Source organism: Hyla sarda, chromosome 8 (genome assembly GCF_029499605.1).
Source record: "Hyla sarda isolate aHylSar1 chromosome 8, aHylSar1.hap1, whole genome shotgun sequence".
Taxonomy (NCBI): domain Eukaryota; kingdom Metazoa; phylum Chordata; class Amphibia; order Anura; family Hylidae; genus Hyla; species Hyla sarda.
Window position 1 is genome coordinate 48794900 of NC_079196.1, and position 18239 is coordinate 48813138.

Here is an 18239-nt window from a genome sequence, read left to right on the forward strand (position 1 = left end):
TGTGTGCTGCGTTTTTCTCCGATTTTTATCTATTTATCTATCTATCTAAAAAACAAAAACAAAAAAGTCCAAAGAAGCAGCACAACCACCCAGGGTCAATGAAAAGTATTCTAGTGCACGCAGTCATGGTTATGGACGCCAACTTCAACACAGTAGAAAAAAAACGCAGCACACAAAAAGTATCTCAAGTGCAAAAAAAGGTGCTATTTATTCCATCTTTAGCAAGATATACAAAAAGTGCCACGCTTCGGGAGTCTCATACCACCATCTTCAGGCATCTACTATACATTTTAGCAAGCAGAATTTCTGCCTGCAATTTCAAAGCCGGCAGAAATTCCGTAGTGTGAACCTAGCCTAATTGCTGCATCATGGTGTCATTAGGGGAGTATTGAGTGGGCTCAGGAGCTGAGTGGGCTCCTATTTACAGCTGACACTCACCATCTGCGCCCAAGATTGGAGATACTGTACCTCCAATCCAAGCTATATAATTAGATGCTGTATCATCTTAACCATTAGAGAGGAATGGGCCCCTTTGTCACCCAATGACTTTCCCTTCATTGCACTTGTGGGTTGCCCTTTATTCATGAAAGCAGGCAAAGGTTTTATAAAGCCCTAGGCCATGCAATTCTATTACCCCAGAGTAGTAATTTGATAAATATAAATATCCAGAAGATTCACAGCACTGGTAAAACCATAACTTTATTGGAAATCCATGTTAAAATCCATACGATACAAACAGGTGTACATCGACAAATGTGGAGCTAACAACCTCCCCCTCTGACGCGTTTCCGCCCTACCGGGCCTTAATCATACAATACAAAAGCACAAGCAAATACAAAAGCAATACAAAAAATAAACTCAGAAAAAATATAACAATATCAATAACTCATAACCAAATCAAGCCTATGATTCATGCCCTTAGGGAACGAGGTATTAAACACGAGTATCCAGTAACCTTCATGATTCAACCGTTTAGAACGTCTGTCTCCTCCATGTAGTGGCTTAGTAACCCTTTCTACTCCTGTAATCGTAAGGGCACTTACATCGCCTGCATGCGCGTGTGAAAAATGTTTGGAGACATTAGAAGGATTTCTGGTGATTTGGGTGGCTCCATAGACATGTTCTCTAAGTCTATCTTTAATGCGTCTACTTGTGCAGCCCACATAACCTAAATTGCAGATGCTACAATGTATATAATAAATAGCCCAAGTGGTATTGCAATTTATAAAGGAAGAAATGGTATAGGATATACTCGCAATGGTTTCATTAAATTATTTTGTTTGTTTAAGAAACGCACAGCAACCGCAGCGATTACCGCCACATCTGAAACAGCCCTTGATATTAAGCCAAGTATTATGGGAGCTATTTGCTGTTATATGGGAGGGTGCCAGTATAGTTTGTAAATTGGGTGGACGTTTAGCTGAAAATCTGCAGCCCTTATGTATAACATTTTTAAGAATGGTATCTTGTTCCGATATAGGAAGATATTGATTAACAATGTTTTTGATTTTATTGTATTGTCGACTATATGTAGTTACAAAAGTAACTGTTTCTTTGTTGTTGCTGTGGGTAACAGTATCCCGATGTTTATATTTATTATGTCTAGAATTTTTAGATTTTTTTATCCTGTAAAAGGTCTTCTCTTTTTATTGAACGAACTTTGTCGATGGCAGAATTTATCAGACCCTCAAGATAATTTCTCTGTTTCAATCTATCAGACAGTTTAACACTTTCAGCCTCAAAAAGATGATCAGAAGAACATTTTCCTTTACTTCTGACAAATTCTCCGTACGGCAAATTTCTAATAATATGTTTCAGATGGCAAGAATTGGCATGAAGTACAGAATTGCCTGCAGTAGGCTTTCTGTATGTTGAAGTGACAATTTTCTGATCTATGACTTCCAACTTCACATCAAGATAATTAATTGTGACAGAATGGAAATCATAAGTGAATTTAAAAGCACGGGGATTGCAGTTAAGATACAGAACAAACTGTGGTACGGCCGCCACATCAGAAGTCCAGATGATGATAATATCATCTATGTAGCGGCCGTACCACAAAATGTCAGGCAGAAAAGGGTTAAGTGAATCGAACAAAAATAATTCCTCCCACCATGCAACAAAAAGGATAGCTAAAGAAGGAGAGTATTTGGCACCCATTGAAGCTCCTACTCGCTGTAAATAATATTTAGAATTAAACATAAAAAAGTGATGTGTTAACAAATATTCCATAACCATAAGAATAAACATTTTTAAATCGGGGTAAAACTGGAATATTTATGAAGATGGTATTCAATAGCTATCAATGCAAGCTTATGGGGGATGCAAGTGTAAAGTGTTTCTATGTCACACGATATATATACTGTAGTACATACTAATATACCTAAGGAAAGGAAAGTTTTAGAAGAACATTCATGATAAAAAGGATTTATAATAGTGGGAGATATTACGCCAAGTAAAAGTATTCGGGGCCCCATATTACAATGGAGTTTTACAGATTTTGCTAAATATACTGACTCGTCTGGATTCACTGGGACATGATATTCAGATATGCAATATTCATCTCTCATAAGTAAACTCAATGCTGCCTTCAAAAAATCGGGGAAAACTGATTCTTTATTGATTTCCTTAAAGGGGTACTCCGGTGGTATAAAAATTTTTTAGACCACCAGTATAAAAATAGATCTGTAAATTACTTCTATTTAAAAATCTTAATCCTTCCAGTACTTCTCAACTGCTGTATACTACAGAGGAAGTTGTATTGTTATTTTCTGTCTGACCACAGTGCTCTCTACTGACACCTCAGTCTGTGTCAGGAACTGTCCAGAGTAGAAGCAAATCCCCATAATAAACCTCTCCTGCTCCAGATAGTTCCTGACACAGACAGAGGGGTCACCAGAGAGCACTGTGGTCAGACAAAAAAGAAATTCAAAAAAGAAAAGAACTTCCTGTGGAGTATACAGCAGCTGATAAGTACTGGAAGAATTACAATTTTTACATACTGTAGAAGTCATTTACAAATATGTATAACTTTCTGGCACCAGTTGATTAGAAGAAAAAAATGTTTAACACCGAAGCTTAACGATTAAAGCTTAACGATTGCTTGATCCGTTATGATGCTCACAGGACAGACTCAACAAAACTTTTATTTATAGCCAGGACTGTATCTCTGCATCTTCTGTATATAGAGCAAAGAAGATTTCTACACCAGCATAGATGGGGGATCAAAAGGGGTCTGGATACATTTCTGGAGAGCAATAACATTACAGGTTATAGGTGCTAGATCTATAGGGACAGAACCTTGATCCAGGGATTTAGTTTGATATATTTGGAGTCAGGAAGGAATCAATCCGGTATGGGGTAAATGGCATTGGCCTCACAAGGGTTTTCCCCTGTAAACCACCTAGAGGTTTAACAAACTTTCTGAATGTAATTTTGAATACTGTAAGGGATGCAGTTTTTATAACGGGTCATTTATGGAGGATTTCTTACAGAAAGGCCCCTCAAATCCACTTCAAACTGAACTGGTCCCTGAAAAATTGCTGCTAAACTTTGAAGCCCTCTAATGTTTTCTAAAACTAAAACCATCTATTTTATGATGCCAACATGAAGTAGACATATTGTATATGTGAATCAATATGTCATTTATTTGGCATGTCATTTTTCTTACAAGCAGAGTATTTGAAATTTCGAAAAATGCTCATTTTTCACTTTATTTCGTGATTTTTTTTTTTTTTTTTACAAAGAAATGATGCAAGTATCGACAAAAATGTACCAATATCTTAAAGTAGAATATGTTGCAAAAAAAAATCTCATAATCAGACTGATAAGTAAAAGCATCTCAGAGTTATTCATGCATAAAGTGACACAGGTCAGATTTGAAAAATTTGGCCTTAAAGCGTACCTGTCAGATCAGCCAAAAAAAAAAAAAACTGTTCTATGTTGCTCAGTACCTCATCCTGATCATGTACATGTGTATGGCCTTTATTTCTGTTAGAATTACCTTTTATAATTCTCATCTGTAACCCTTACCTCTCTGGTGTTATGCTATATACAGATATACAGGCTGTCTGGACATGTTAGGAGTTGTAGTTTTAGGGCAGGGGTCCTCAAACTACGGCCCGCGGGCCACATGCGGCCCGCCGAGGACATTTGTCCGGCCCGCCGCTGACTAAGGACTATAATGCACCTAATGTGGGGGAACTATACTGCCAACTAAATGTGGGGGAGCTACAACCTAATGTGGGGTAACTATACTGCCAACCCTAATGTGGGGGAACTACAACCTAATGTGGGGGAACTATACTGCCAAACTAATCTGGTGGAGCCATATTGTGGGGGGAACTATACTGCCAACCTAATGAGGGGGAACTATACTGCACCTAATGTGGAGGAACTATACTGCACCTAATTTTGGGGAACTATACTGCCAACTAAATGTGGGGGAACTATACTGCCAACTAAATGTGGGGGAACTACAACCTAATGTGGGGGAACTATACTGCCAACCTAATGTGGGAGGAACTATAATGCCAACTAAATGTGGGGCAACTACAACCTAATGTGGGGGAACTACAACCTAATGTGGGGGGATCTTTACTGCCAACCTAATGTGGGGGGAACTGTGCTGCATACTTAAAGGGGTAGTCCACTAATAAGATATATAAGTGTGCATAGGAATTTGTTCATATTATTATTATTTTTTTTTAATCTATAGTCCGGCCCTCCAACGGTCTGAGGGACAGTGAACTGGCCCCCTGTTTAAAAAGTTTGAGGACCCCTGTTTTAGAGCAACTGCAGATTGACTGTATGTGGAGGGATCATATAAAATTACAACTCCTATCATGTCTTCACAGCCTGTATATCTGTCAGGGCATGATGGGATTTGTAGTTTTATATGATCCCTCCACAGTCAATCTGCAGTCGCTCTAAAACTACATCTCCTAACATGTCCTGACAGCCTGTATATCTCAGGGAACGATGGGAGTTGTAGTTTCAGAGAGTGACAGGTTATGGAGAGCACTGTTTCCCAGCCAGGGTGCCTCTAGCTGTTTAAAAACTGCAACTCCCAGCATGCTGGGAGTTGTAGTTTTGCAGCAGCTGGAGGCGCCCTGGCAGGGAAACAGACCTACACCACTGACCTGCACCACTGACCTGCACCACTGGTCCAGTTTTTAGCAGGTCACAGTCACAACGGCGCCGTCCAGCAAACTATGCCCACTCACGGGTGATGTCCCATCACGGACCCTCAGTACAGGTACCTTTGTGGATGTGCAGGATGTGCCACCTGGCAACGCCACCGAGGATCGGTGTAGTGAGGTGTAGTGAAGAATTGTGTGTCTTGAAGAGTTCTGTGTCCCGAACAGCTGATGAAAGTGCTGAGACACTGTAATTGGTTGATGGGGGGGGGGGGGGGGGGGGGGTGAAGTCTCGCTCTGCTCACTGCACTGCTCACTGTTTTGCAGCCTTACTGCCTGGACACAGATTTCTGCAAACCATACACTCTCATGTTCGGGACACAGAACTCTTCAAGACACAAAATTCTTCACTACGCCGGGAGCGAGCACAGCAGTGCTTGACCTGATGTCAATCAAGGAAATCGTCCGTGACATTAGCGATGACGGCAGGACGGGGCCAGACTGGTATGTGTGGTAGCTTGTGGGGGCAGTGTATAGGGGTGTAGCTGTGCGGGTGTCTGGTTAACCCTTTCTACTCGTGACACCAGGGTGAGGGCTCCTATGTATGCTTGTCCTACCGCCACCCATCCCAAGAGCGATAGGGAGGTATTAAATAAATGATTGCCCGGAACTGTCGGAACTTTTACTGCAGCTTTTATGCAGGATTAAACAGGAACAGTCCATGTAACAAAGTCTATTTGGAGTTTGACAGCTGGTTGGGACCTTGTGAGTTTTATAGAGCTTAGTAGGTTAATATGCGCTGTTCCACCGGAATTTGCAGGCTTCTGGCCTGGTCTTGTCTTTGAAAGTAGCACGGATCTCCTCTCTCTCTGATTGTCCGGCACCCAAGAGATAATGCTGCTTGCTTTGCAGCTCAGGAGCAAGAGAGCAAGATCACAAGAGAGCGAGGATTGGCTGGCAGCTCCCTTATATGGGCAGGAGCTGGCCTTGAGCTCATTGGTCCATACCATCTGTCATTCACTTTACAAGGAATTATGGTCTAGACATGTGACCACACACGTGACCTAGGAAGGTCCTTCAACATACTCTAATAGAATTAACACTAATCACATGACCTAAGGTCCTGCAACACTTTATACAGCATTAAATATATAATTACATATACATGCAAACATCACAAAATTGAAGAAGGAAGAGGCGACTAGGGGCTATCCCACCAGGAGGACCCCACTGGAACGAAGTAACTCTGACTTTGGGGACCACCATACAAGGTACGATATACCATACCGTACCGGGATACCACATATGTGTCCCAGAAGGCAGGAGGACCCCCTAGTGGCCATTTTTTTGACTGCCTTTTTCACCATGAAATACAAAAAATTTTCTGATGAAAGCAATTATAAAACATATTGTTTTGCAATACTTTATAACATATCAAAAGTTTTTATATCTGACAGTGCCCATTTAAGGCCAAAATGGTCATTTCAGAGTTAAAGGGATACTCTGAAGGAATTAAAATTTTTTCAAATCAACAGGTGCCAGAAAGTTATAGAAATCTGTAGGCTACTTCTCGTTGAAAATCTCAAGTCTTCCAGTACTTATCAGCTGCTGTATGCTCCAGAGGAAGTTGTGCAGTTCCAATCTGAGCAGAGCGCTCTCTACTGAAACCTCTGTCCTTGTCAAAAACTGTCCAGAGTAGGAGCAAATCCTCATCGTAAACCTCTCCTGTGCCTCACAGTTCCTGACATGGACAGATGTGCCAGCAGAGAGCACTGTGGTCAGACTGGAAAGTACTACACATTTTCCTCTGTAGTATGCAGCAGCTGAAAAGTACTGGATTGATTAAGGTTTTAAAATAGAAGTAAATTACATATCAGCATAATTTTCTGGCACCAGTTGATTTGAAAAAAATAAATTAAAATCTATGGAGTACACCTTTAACTTCAGTAAGAAATGTGTAATACTGGGATTATCCTGTGGCGGCACTGCAGGGATACATTTGCAACGGTGTTCCTATTTAGGATCATCTACTTCAAAGCAATAAGCTGTATGAACATAACACCGACATTCCAGACATGACAACTGGAAGCAAATGTCAGCGGGGAGCAATGGAAGTCTATTCTTGACAATACTCCGAATCTGGCACTTGTTGAAGGGGCAAGATTAACTCAATATATTCTTATATATTCTGTATAGGTCGCATAGAACTCCCACCCTTTTATATAAGATTGGGTATCGAGCTCACAAGATAATGCAGATATTATACACAAGTTTTGGGAGTGTGTTTATACAATGATGTATATACAATATCTCTGAATGTATATTCAGAGATATTGGAAATCAATAACAGATTTTATGGTGGAGGTTTGGGATATTGTTATACCTATGGAATTAAAAACCTGTATACTGGGCTGTCTGGATAGTTTAACAAAATATCAGTTTATACTAAAATTGCCCTCGGTAGATTATTATACAATGCGAGAAAATTAATAGTGCAATTTTGGAAAGACCCAAATCCCTCGATTAAAAAACATTTTATTAGGAAGATGGAGAGGATAATGTTTTGGGAGAAAGCAATATATACAAAAAGGGGATTAACAGATAAATATAGCTTAATTTGGAATATATGGATAAACAGAGGTTGAGGATAACTTTGGAGTTGGAGAGAGAGGGGTTGAGGCGTTTATAATTTTTTTTCCTCTATTTTTTCTTTTGTGTACGGCCCTTGGGTAATTAAGATAATACTTACTTTTTTTGTATTCGTTCTTATCTATTTAATTTTTTCGGGGTGAGCCCGTTACTATTTGGTAGGAACCGATATTATGTATCCTGAAAATTTGGATGAATATGCTTTCTTTGTGTGGGTGATATTTTGTAAAATCATGTAAAAACAACAAAAAAGAAAAAAAAAAAAAGAGGTCCACAATTTGAAGACCACTGATCTACAACATACAAAAGAGATTGGTCTATGACTGGTCATGTGTTCTGAGATGATTAATACAGTGTCATTTCAATAAAAGAGAAGACCACAGAATACAAGTAATCCATTCCATTTCTCATTAAAACACAACATTTAATCCCTAGAGGACGGAGGACATAAATTGATGCCCTGGCTGCCGGGTACTTAGCGCTCCAGAGAGTACATTTACTCCCTGCACTATGTACGATCTATGCAGCGAGTGCAGGAGCTGCGCTTGCTTCATAGGCTACAGGTGCTGGCTGCTATGAGCAGCTCGGAATCCACCACTAATGGCGATCATGCCCCGCTGATGCCCACCATTAACCTTTTAGAAGCCGTGATCAATACTCAAGTGTTAGGGTGGCTTGCACAGACTCATTGGACCACCTGAGGCTTCTCCCACCTCCTCCCAGGGGCGTAACTATACAGGTAGCAGTCGCACCGGGCTCTGGTGCCTAAGGGGACCCCAAAACACATTGTTGCAGAATTTGGGGCCCAGAAGCTACAAGCTACACCTCTGCCTTCTCCTTTGCTGCTTCGGCGATCTTCTCCTTTGGTCTGCCTTCCACAGTTTGGAGACCCCTGACCTAGAACTTACTTTATCTGACCCCTGACCTAGAACTTACTTTATCTGACCCCTGACCTAGAACTTACTTTATCTGACCCCTGACCTAGAACTTACTTTATCAGAAAGGAATGCTACAATGTTCACACTTTTCTGTATTTCCTGCACTTACAAATGCTGCGCATTAGCTTGCTAGCGATGAAATGAGGTGTAATCTCTATTTTAGAGAGTTTGCTTACTTCAATGAGCTTTCCGGTAAACTTGTAGCGCTAATCAGCATACCATCGCAATAATAACCAGGAGAGAGTGCACAGCATGGGGTGACAGACTGCAAAATGACTTCTTGTTAGTATGCACAACCGAGCTGACACTTTGACTACTTTCCAATGTTCAGATCCATTATTGTACAAAATAAGATTAATGATGTTTATGAAAAATAATGTCACAACAAACCTTTAGTGTCTCACAGCAGTGCAACATATAATAGAAAAAGTTTCTCAGCATTTCTCAGCTGGCAATTGATATATACTAGAGATATGCCCACTCTGATTCTTTGGTTTTATTATTAGGTCCAAAACTGAATCCCTACTTACTAACAGAGGGAAGTGCTTTTGCTGGGCAGCAATCGCGTGCCGCAGCTTAAAATAATGGAAAAACACTTCAGCGGGGGACATGGAAGTCCTCTTGAAAATCACCGAAAGACCTCATTCTGTTCATTTTGAAAAGATCTTTAACCCATACCACGCCCAACCTGCTCCACATAGCGGAGCCTTCCAGTTGATATAATTCTGGGAGCCGTAAATTGTTCCATAATGGAGTATATTCATAAATTTTTCCAACCCCCTAATTTGTTTAATTTTGCTCCAGATTTTGTGTATTACCGTATTTTTCGCCGTATAAGAAGCACTTTTTCTTCCCCAAAACTGGGGGGAAAAAGTCGGTGCGTCTTATACGGCGAATACACACCTATCGTGGCGGTCCCTGCGGCCATCAACGGCCGGGACCCGCGGCTAATACAGGACATCACCGATCGCGGTGATTCCCTGTATTAACCCTTCAGACGCGGTGATCAAAGCTGACCGCCGCGTCTGATGGGAAAGTGACACCGCGGCGGTCCCGAACAGCCCGACTGAATAGCCGGGTTAGTGCTTACAGGACACCGAGAGGGACCTTACCTGCCTCCTCGGTGTCTTCTCCGTTCAGGGATCTCCTGTATGGCCGGCGCTCTCCTTCCTCGTCATCACGTCACGGAGAGTGAGGATACCCGGCCGGCAGCAGAGACGTTCCGGAGCGACGGGGACGCGGCGACAGCGATGGAGCGACATCCAGGGCAGCGGTGACGGGTCTGGAGCGGCGGGGACACGTGAGTATTACCTCCTATGCAGTGGTCTTCAATCTGCGGACCTCCAGATGTTGCAAAACTACAACTCCCAGCATGCCCAGACAGCCAACGGCTGTTGAAGACCACTATTTAGTTCTAAATCTTAATTTTTTTTGATTTTGCACCTATAAATTGGGTGCGTCTTATACGCCGATGCGTCTTATAGGGCGAAAAATACGGTAAGTTGAAGGTTGGAAGGGAAAGGAGTGGTTTCTTCTTGAAGTCATTCTTCTCTGGGGTTTCCGCCCATTCCAGATCAAATCTCGAAATTGAGCATTATTTCTCTGGAAGAGGCGAAATGCAAGCCATATAGATGTTGCAAAACTACAAAACTCCCACCATGCCCGGACAGCCGTTGGCTGTCCGGGCATGGTGGAAGTTTTAGTTTTGCAACATCTAGAGGTCCACTGTTTGAAGAGCACTTTTCTGGGTTGTCTTTTGGCATTACTCCCAATGTTCAGTATAATAGAATTCTTAGTACATGATGCCAAATATATCAACACAGCTGCACCTAAGCCAGTTTGAAAGAGTGTTTTCAATAGATACACTGCAGATATTGGTATATGTGTATGGCAGGACGGTGAGGACTTGGCCTTATTAGTGGTCAATACAAAAGAGAACAGGGTGCTCGCCCCTGGTTGGAACCTGATGGATGAGATAGTGAAGAGCCCAATCAAAACGCACTCACCTATGCGAGTTGTGCGAATGGAGGCACAACACTCAATGCGCTTGATCAGGAATCCTCTAATAGCGGTTGCTGCTGCTCCCAGCGTCCAGGCGCAAATATAGGTAAAAGGAGATCCAAGAAAGGGAGATGGATCGTGCTGCCACAAGAAGTATATATAGGTACATTTATTGCACACAAAGGATCCACGCAACGCGTTTCAAAGCCGTTCCGGCTTTTTTGAAATAGCCAGAACGGCTTTGAAATGCGTTGCATGGATCCTTTGTGTGCAATAAATTTACCTATATATATACTTCTTGTGGCAGCGCGATCCATCTCCCTTTCTTGGATCTCCTTTTACCTTTATTAGTGGTCAAAGATCATTTGTCTGCTGAACCTATAGTAGTGTAAAGTAAGTACAAAAAACATTAATGATGTTCATACAACACAAAGTATTGTGTACCATCTGATCACATCTGTCCAAATTGCATCCTTAGCTTTGTCTTATCAATAACCAACTGGTGTGTGCTCAAGAAAGGCCAGGCTTACAGTTTGCATTAGCTATTTGTTTATATGTCTTACTTGAGTTTTTAGAGCTTATAAAGCAATATAAAGAAATACAAAATGTCCCTAAATGTGTCTGAATGTTCAGTAAAGGAAGCAATTGTAGCACAGAAGCATTATTATTATTATTATTTTTTTTTTATTGCTGTGCAGCACATTTGCTGTGATGCTGCCAGGGCTTGCTGTCAATGGGCTTACCAAGGTAAAAGACTACAGTTCCTGACAATCACTTTCTCTCTATTTCTCTTATGCTTTTCTATTTTGTAATGCTGAATTCACACCTTCATTGGGTGTCTCCCTAACAGGTTCAATCAAAAATAGGTTAGCATGCTTAAAGGGTTACTCTGCTCCCCAGCGTCTGGAACATTGGGGGAGATTGATCAAAGTTGTCTACGTCCCGCATCAATATAGACCAAACTACAGAGGGTTAGTCCGGTCTATTGTGCACCTAATTTATCAAAAGTCACAAGGCTCTTGATAAATTCTGTGCACAGACTTCGGGATCTATGCTTTAGACTGTATTTAAACCTGCTCCAACATGGTCTGACATTTTGGCGTACTTTCAGCCAATGCGACTAGTCGCTGAAAAGTCGCTTTTGATGAATTCAGCACCAATGCATTTTGTATTTGTATAATGTATTTTTCTTTGGTATTTAAGCATAGCTATTATTTTGTTCTACTTTTTCTTTTTATACACTGTGTAGGCCATTGGGGGAATTGTAATTGTTTTTTTTTGTTTTTTTTTATTATTTTATGTATGTAAGTCATAGTTAGAGCTAACCTTATTCCAATAAGACATAGCAGCTTTTACACACTGACAGCAGGAAACTAATGTCAGTAGACTCTCAGGAAAGCCATTGATTTCAATAGTGTTGTGTCCCATGTGACTAGAAGGACTAATTTGTGGGATTACGACTGTTCCTGTGTTATGTCTAATGCAGGCCATGATATCCTTTTTTGGTGTTTTTATCAGCAAGGGCCATGGGTATAGATTGGGATACTGTCAAAAGGTTTTCCAACATATACCACAGCAGGGTTCAATAGGCCAGACATAGTCTACTTGTGTCTGTGCTTGTCTGCTTCATGCCTGTATATTTTTCATTTGTGGGAAACAAAAACTCAGTCTACCACGCTTGTGTGACCCATAAATAAAACATATACAGTGATCCCTCAACATACAATAGTTTCAACATACAATGGTCTTTTCTGGACCATCGTAAGTTGAAACCAGATTTAACATACAATGCTACAGACAGTCTAGATCTGTAAAACGTGTCAATGGCCGGAAGAACTGACCAATCAGAATGGGCATTCACTGGTAAAACCCCTGTATTACTGAAGTGTATACACTGACTGGTGTCTGGTTGCGCCCCCTACAGTACAGGGAGGTATTACATCTTCTGTACACTTTACCTGTACCAGGCTTAGCTGCTCCTTTGGACACCAGGTGAGGGTGGCTCCATTACTTTTTAAGGACATTGTGTACTGTACAGGACCCTGAAGAAGCTCCTGTCCTCTACATAGACCAGTGTTTCCCAAGCAGAGTGCCACCAGATGTTGCAAAACTACAACTCCCAGCATGCCCGGACAGCCTTTGGCTGTCCGGGCATGCTGGGAGTTGTAGTTTTGCAACAGCTGGAGGCTCCATGCTTGGGAAACACTGACATAGACAGTGATTACAGCTCCCAGCAGATCTTTCTTACTTTTATATGTAAGGATTTGCTTTATCTATATTAGTTATCAACTTATTTTTCTTTAATTCTTACTTTTTCCTATTTTTGGATGACATTTAGGTGCCTTTAGAACCAATTACCAGGTTTCCATAGTTATGGTCTCAACATACAATGGTTTCAACATACAATGGTCATCCCAGAACCAATTAATATTGTAACTTGAGGGACTAGCATAAGACAAAGTATAGGCTACAATAAAGATAGCCATAGGAATGTGGGGCCATGTTGCATCCTATCCTCTGGCGTGAGGAGCTTGGGACCCTTAAAGAGTACCTGTCACCAAACTAAACTTTTAACCCCTTAAGGACTCAGGGTTTTTCAGTTTTTGCATTTTCATTTTTTCCTCATCACCTTCTAAAAATCATAACGCTTAAAATTTTGCACATAAAATTCCATATTATGGCTTATTTTTTGCGCCACCAATTCTAATTTGCAGTGACATTAGTCATTTTACCCAAGAATCCATGGCGAAACGGGAAAAAAATTCATTGTGCGACAAAATTGAAGAAAAAATTTCATTTTGTAAATTTTAGGGCTTCCGTTTCTACGCAGTAAATTTTTCGGTAAAAATGACACCTTATCTTTATTCTATAGGTTCATACGGTTAAAATGATACCCTACTTATATAGGTTGGATATTGTCGTACTTTGGAAAGAAATCATAACTACATGCAGGAAAATTTATATGTTAAAAATTCTCATCTTCTAACCCCTATAACTTTTATATTTTTCCACGTACGGGCCGGTATGAGGGCTAATTTTTTGCACCGTGTTCTGAAGTTTTTAGCGGTACCATTTTTGTATTGATCTGACTTTGTGACCGCTTTTTATTCATTTTTTGATGATATAAAAAGTGACCAAAAATACACTATTTTGGACTTTGGAAATTTTTGCGCGCATGCCATTGACCGTGCGATTTAATTAATGATATATTTTTACAGTTCGGACATTTCTGCATGTGGCGATACCACATATGTTTATTTTTATTTACACTGTTTTTTTTTTATGGGTAAAGGGGGGTGATTCAAACTTTTAATAGGGAAGGAGTTAAATGACCTTTGTTAACTTTTTTTTTCACTTTTTTTTGCAGTGTTATAGCTCCCATAGGGACCTATAACACTGCACACACTGATCTCCTACGCTGATCCCTGCAAAGCCATAGCTTTGCACGGATCAGTGAGATAGGGGCTCGATTGCTCAAGCCTGTAGCTCAGGCTTGGAGCAATCAATCGACGATCGGACACCGCGGAGACAGGTAAGGAGTAGTCCGCTTGCGACCCAGCTGATCGGGACATCACGATTTTATCGCGATGTCCCGATCAGCCCGACTGAGCTGCCGGGAAGCGTTCACTTTCGCTTTAAGACGTGGCGGCCAACTTTGATCGCTGCGTCTGAAGGGTTAACAGCGCGCGGCACAACGATCGAGGCTGTGCGCTGTTAGCCCAGGGTCCCGGCTATGATTAGCAGCGGGTACCGACCCGGTGTGATGGGGGGTCACGGTGTGACCCCGTTTTAAGCACCAGGACCGGGCGTAGGGCATACAGGTATGCCCTATGTCCTTAAGAGGTTAATATATTGTTCTTTATGTAGTTATAAGACACTTTTCTATTTACTTGCTGTTCAAATTCTCAACCTTTATATGTTTTTAATCTGATTGAAAAACGGCCACTAGATGGCTCTGTTCTGTTCCCTGTTGCAAGTCAAACAGTTAGTTTGGTTTGGTCTCCTCCCGGCCTGGCAGGACCAAACTCAGGAAGTGCTTTTGGGGCATGGTGGGGCTCAGCTCACAGGCTTCAGTGACATTTCGCCTGCTGGGGAACGCCCACTTTCTCCTGCCGGGAGTTCAGACAATCTGAGCAAGGGGGAAGATATGATACAGAGCTTTTTAAAACTCAGAAAAATATTTAAATGGGCACTGTCACCAACTTTATTTTTTGATATGTTGTAGTACTTATGTACTACAACATATCTCTAATATACTTTAATTATTTTTTTTATTTATTAAAATAGTTTAATTTACATTTGAAAACCGGCCACTAGGGGTCTCCCTCCTAGTGGCCGGCTGCAGCCTGGCGTGACGTCACGCCTGAAAAAGGACCGATGCGGTTTATCTTTGGCCAAAGACTTGTTTGCTAAGATTTAGATATACAATGACTGCTGTAAGCCTGAAGACTGGGGCATACATTTTGGGGTAAATGTTGAGCATCTGTTTTTTTTTTTTTTAGTTTTTGAGGGATATCTTCCCTGAAGAATTCCACAAAAGCTGCTCTCTTGTATGCTCCCTGTCAAAACCCATTTTCCTCTCCACAATAAAGTAGGAAATCTGGAGAGACAGTCCGAATGATTGCTTGTCTCCATTCTATACTTGTGAATAATTGTAAAATGGATTCATTAGAAGTGATATGAAATGTTTAATAGTAAGCTCTCGGCAGATTTCAATGGTTTCATAACCAATATCTGGAAATAAAATTAACGTGAAGAGAATAGAGAAGAAACATTCTTTGCATAGTGAAAATGTGCACCAGATTCTTTTTTTTTTTTGTCACCACGATACTTTGTATGTTGTCTGGATTTGTTGAGTTTGGTAAGATCACCAGATATAGAGAGAGTGTGTGTGTGGGGCAGATGTGGGTGACAAGAAGGATTGGGCATATCTGTTGGGTAAATGAGGTTTGGCCAACAACTTAAAGGGGTACTCTGCTCCTAGACATGTTATAACATGTCTGATCGCGGGGGTCCGGCCGCTGGGGATCTCCACCATGGCACCCTAGTCATCCGATGTACAGTCACCACGCCCCCTCCATCCATGTCTATGGGAGGAGGTGTGTACTAGCCGTCACACCTCCTCCCATATTCACGAATGGGGGGGTCATGGCATGACATCACGAACACGGAAGCTCCAGGATTGACATCACAAACACGGCCCCCCAAGGATAACTTGTCTAGAGACTGAGTACCCCTTTAAATCTTAAGTGAATGCAAACTCTAAAGGCAACTTATGCTTTAAAGCTCTGACTGTGATTATAAGAAGAAGGTGGATGGAAAGTGATCAGTACAGCATTGAAAGATGAAACCACTATTTAGAGAAGACAGTAGGCGATGCTCACAGCTCAGCCTTACCCTCTTTAAAGGTCACAAAGCACACCCATAAATCTATCCGATTAATGGCAGTGGGACAGGTCCAGCCAATTGTTGCCTATGTCCATGGGTATTGCTGTAAAGCACATCTATACATGCTATTAAAGGGGTTATCCACCATAAGGTGATTTTAGTATGTACCTGGCAGGCAGTAATGGACATGCTTAGGAAGGATCTGCGCTTGTCTTGGGGCTAAATGGCTATGTCATGAGATTACCATAACACTGTGGCTAGCTTTTTGTGAACTGGTATTTCCTGTTTGACTTTTCTTTTTTTGACTACAAATCCCACAATTCCATTTTCCTCCCACACATCAGCCACCCCACCCATTGAAACATAAATGAGCTGAATCCATTCAAAGACCTGTGGTTTTCAATCAGGGTGCCTACAGCTGTTGCATTAGTTGCAGATTGATCTCTCTCCCACCAAGCGATCCCTCCACCCATTGAAGCAGACAGGTTCCCTGTCATCAGCTGACTAGTGAGTCAGGTCTCAGCCACATTGCAACCTTGGAAAAATCTGAGACAACAGTCATTTTGCATGCTGTTAAATATTGGAGTGAAAATCACGGAAGAATTGTGTGAAAACCGTCACACACTGGTACAGACACTATGTTATGAACTACATCCCCTGTTGCATAGTCAAATGAAAAAAAATTCCAGGAATACTCATTTAAATATAGTTCAGGCTAGATGGCAGACACCATAATATTGTACAAAAGAAAAAAAAAATAGAAACAGATTAGAAAAAAAGAGAAAAGAGGACATGTTTCAGTATCTGCCTCTTAAAAAAAGATCTAAGCAATATATTCCCTTTTAGGGTAACTCAAGATTAATAAACATCTATGGAATACACAACGTCTATTTATGTAGCATCAAGGATTGTATTTAATTATTTACAATAATTATAATGATTTATGATGTTTCTTCTAATTGATGCTTTTATTTAATTGTAGCTGTAGTGCTTTACCCGCTATTTCCTAAGGTCAACACATTTTCCAGTACTTTACTTGTCAGACGGGCACAATGGTCAATTAACAAAAGAAATATAATATTGTCTCTGATTGTATAATAAGGCAGATGAAAATTAACACAACAATATTAAATAATGCTATGAAAGAAGTTCTCTTAAAATGTCTGGTCAGGCTGGTGCTGTGGGAAAACCACTGTTTGTGGTGGTCCTATTGCAAAAAGTTCCAGAATAATCCTAAAATTGTAGGAAATCGCATGGGAGAACAAAACAGAAAAATGAAATAAAAGGTCGATCAAAGAAATATTTATTTTATGTTTATTATACAGAATATCGACACATTGATTGTGAAGATCAGGGCTGGTGCAAGGATTTTTGCCACCCTAGGCAAAAGCTAATTTTGCTGCCCCATTGACTCCGCCCATTGGCCTGCCCTTTGACACACCTCGTCTTACTACTGGGGTGACACACTGTAACAAACCTCCTCTTCATGCTGCTGGCTGAGCGAGTGGTTCGGATGCTGGTTGTCTAACTTTCTTGTGGCAGACAGAGCGGCGCCCCCATCAAGAAGGCGCTCTAGGTGGCTGCCTATTTTGCCTATTGGCAGAGTCGGCCCTGGTGAAGCTTACAGGTACCAGCTGGCTGGTCACCTACTGTATGTGGAATATAATTCATAGTATTCCCCTGTCCCATCTCTTTGCCAGTAAACGCTCCCCAAAGAAGTTTTAGCCTTGTCTTATGGCATATGTTCTCCCAGTGGTAGGTGGTGCTGCGGATGGAGTAGGCTGATCATCACTCTTCCTCTTTGCTATTTTTTATTTAGTAACGGCTATTTGTTTAACTTTTTATATGTTATTTTTTTTTTTTACTTTTTGTTTGTATGTATGCTTAAAGCAGTATTTCTCAACCAGTGTGCCTCCAGCTGTTGCAAAACTACAACTTCCAGCATACCCGGACATGCTAGGAGTTGTAATTTGGCAACAGCTGGAGGCACACTGGTTTGGAAACACTGGCTCCACTGGTATATCACAGAAAAAGAATAATTTTTCTATACAATACTCGCTAAGTGCTTTACATATCTTTTTTTATGTGTCTTGCTTCTGACTTTGGCTCACAAATCCCTCCGTTC

The 18239-nt window shown here is 41.1% G+C and overlaps 1 protein-coding gene across 5 annotated transcripts in view; it reads left to right on the plus strand.

Annotated features, from left to right (window-relative positions):
• Positions 1 to 18239, plus strand: part of B3GALT1 (beta-1,3-galactosyltransferase 1) — a 443777-nt gene that overhangs the window by 119940 nt on the left and 305598 nt on the right. The window contains exon 1 of one of the 5 annotated variants that reach the window (XM_056536927.1): positions 6359 to 6409. The exons of the other annotated variants lie outside the window; for them this stretch is intronic. The gene's annotated coding sequence lies outside the window, so the exon portion shown is untranslated. Of the gene's footprint in view, positions 1 to 6358; positions 6410 to 18239 lie in introns of those variants that run through there. 5 annotated transcript variants of the gene reach the window in all.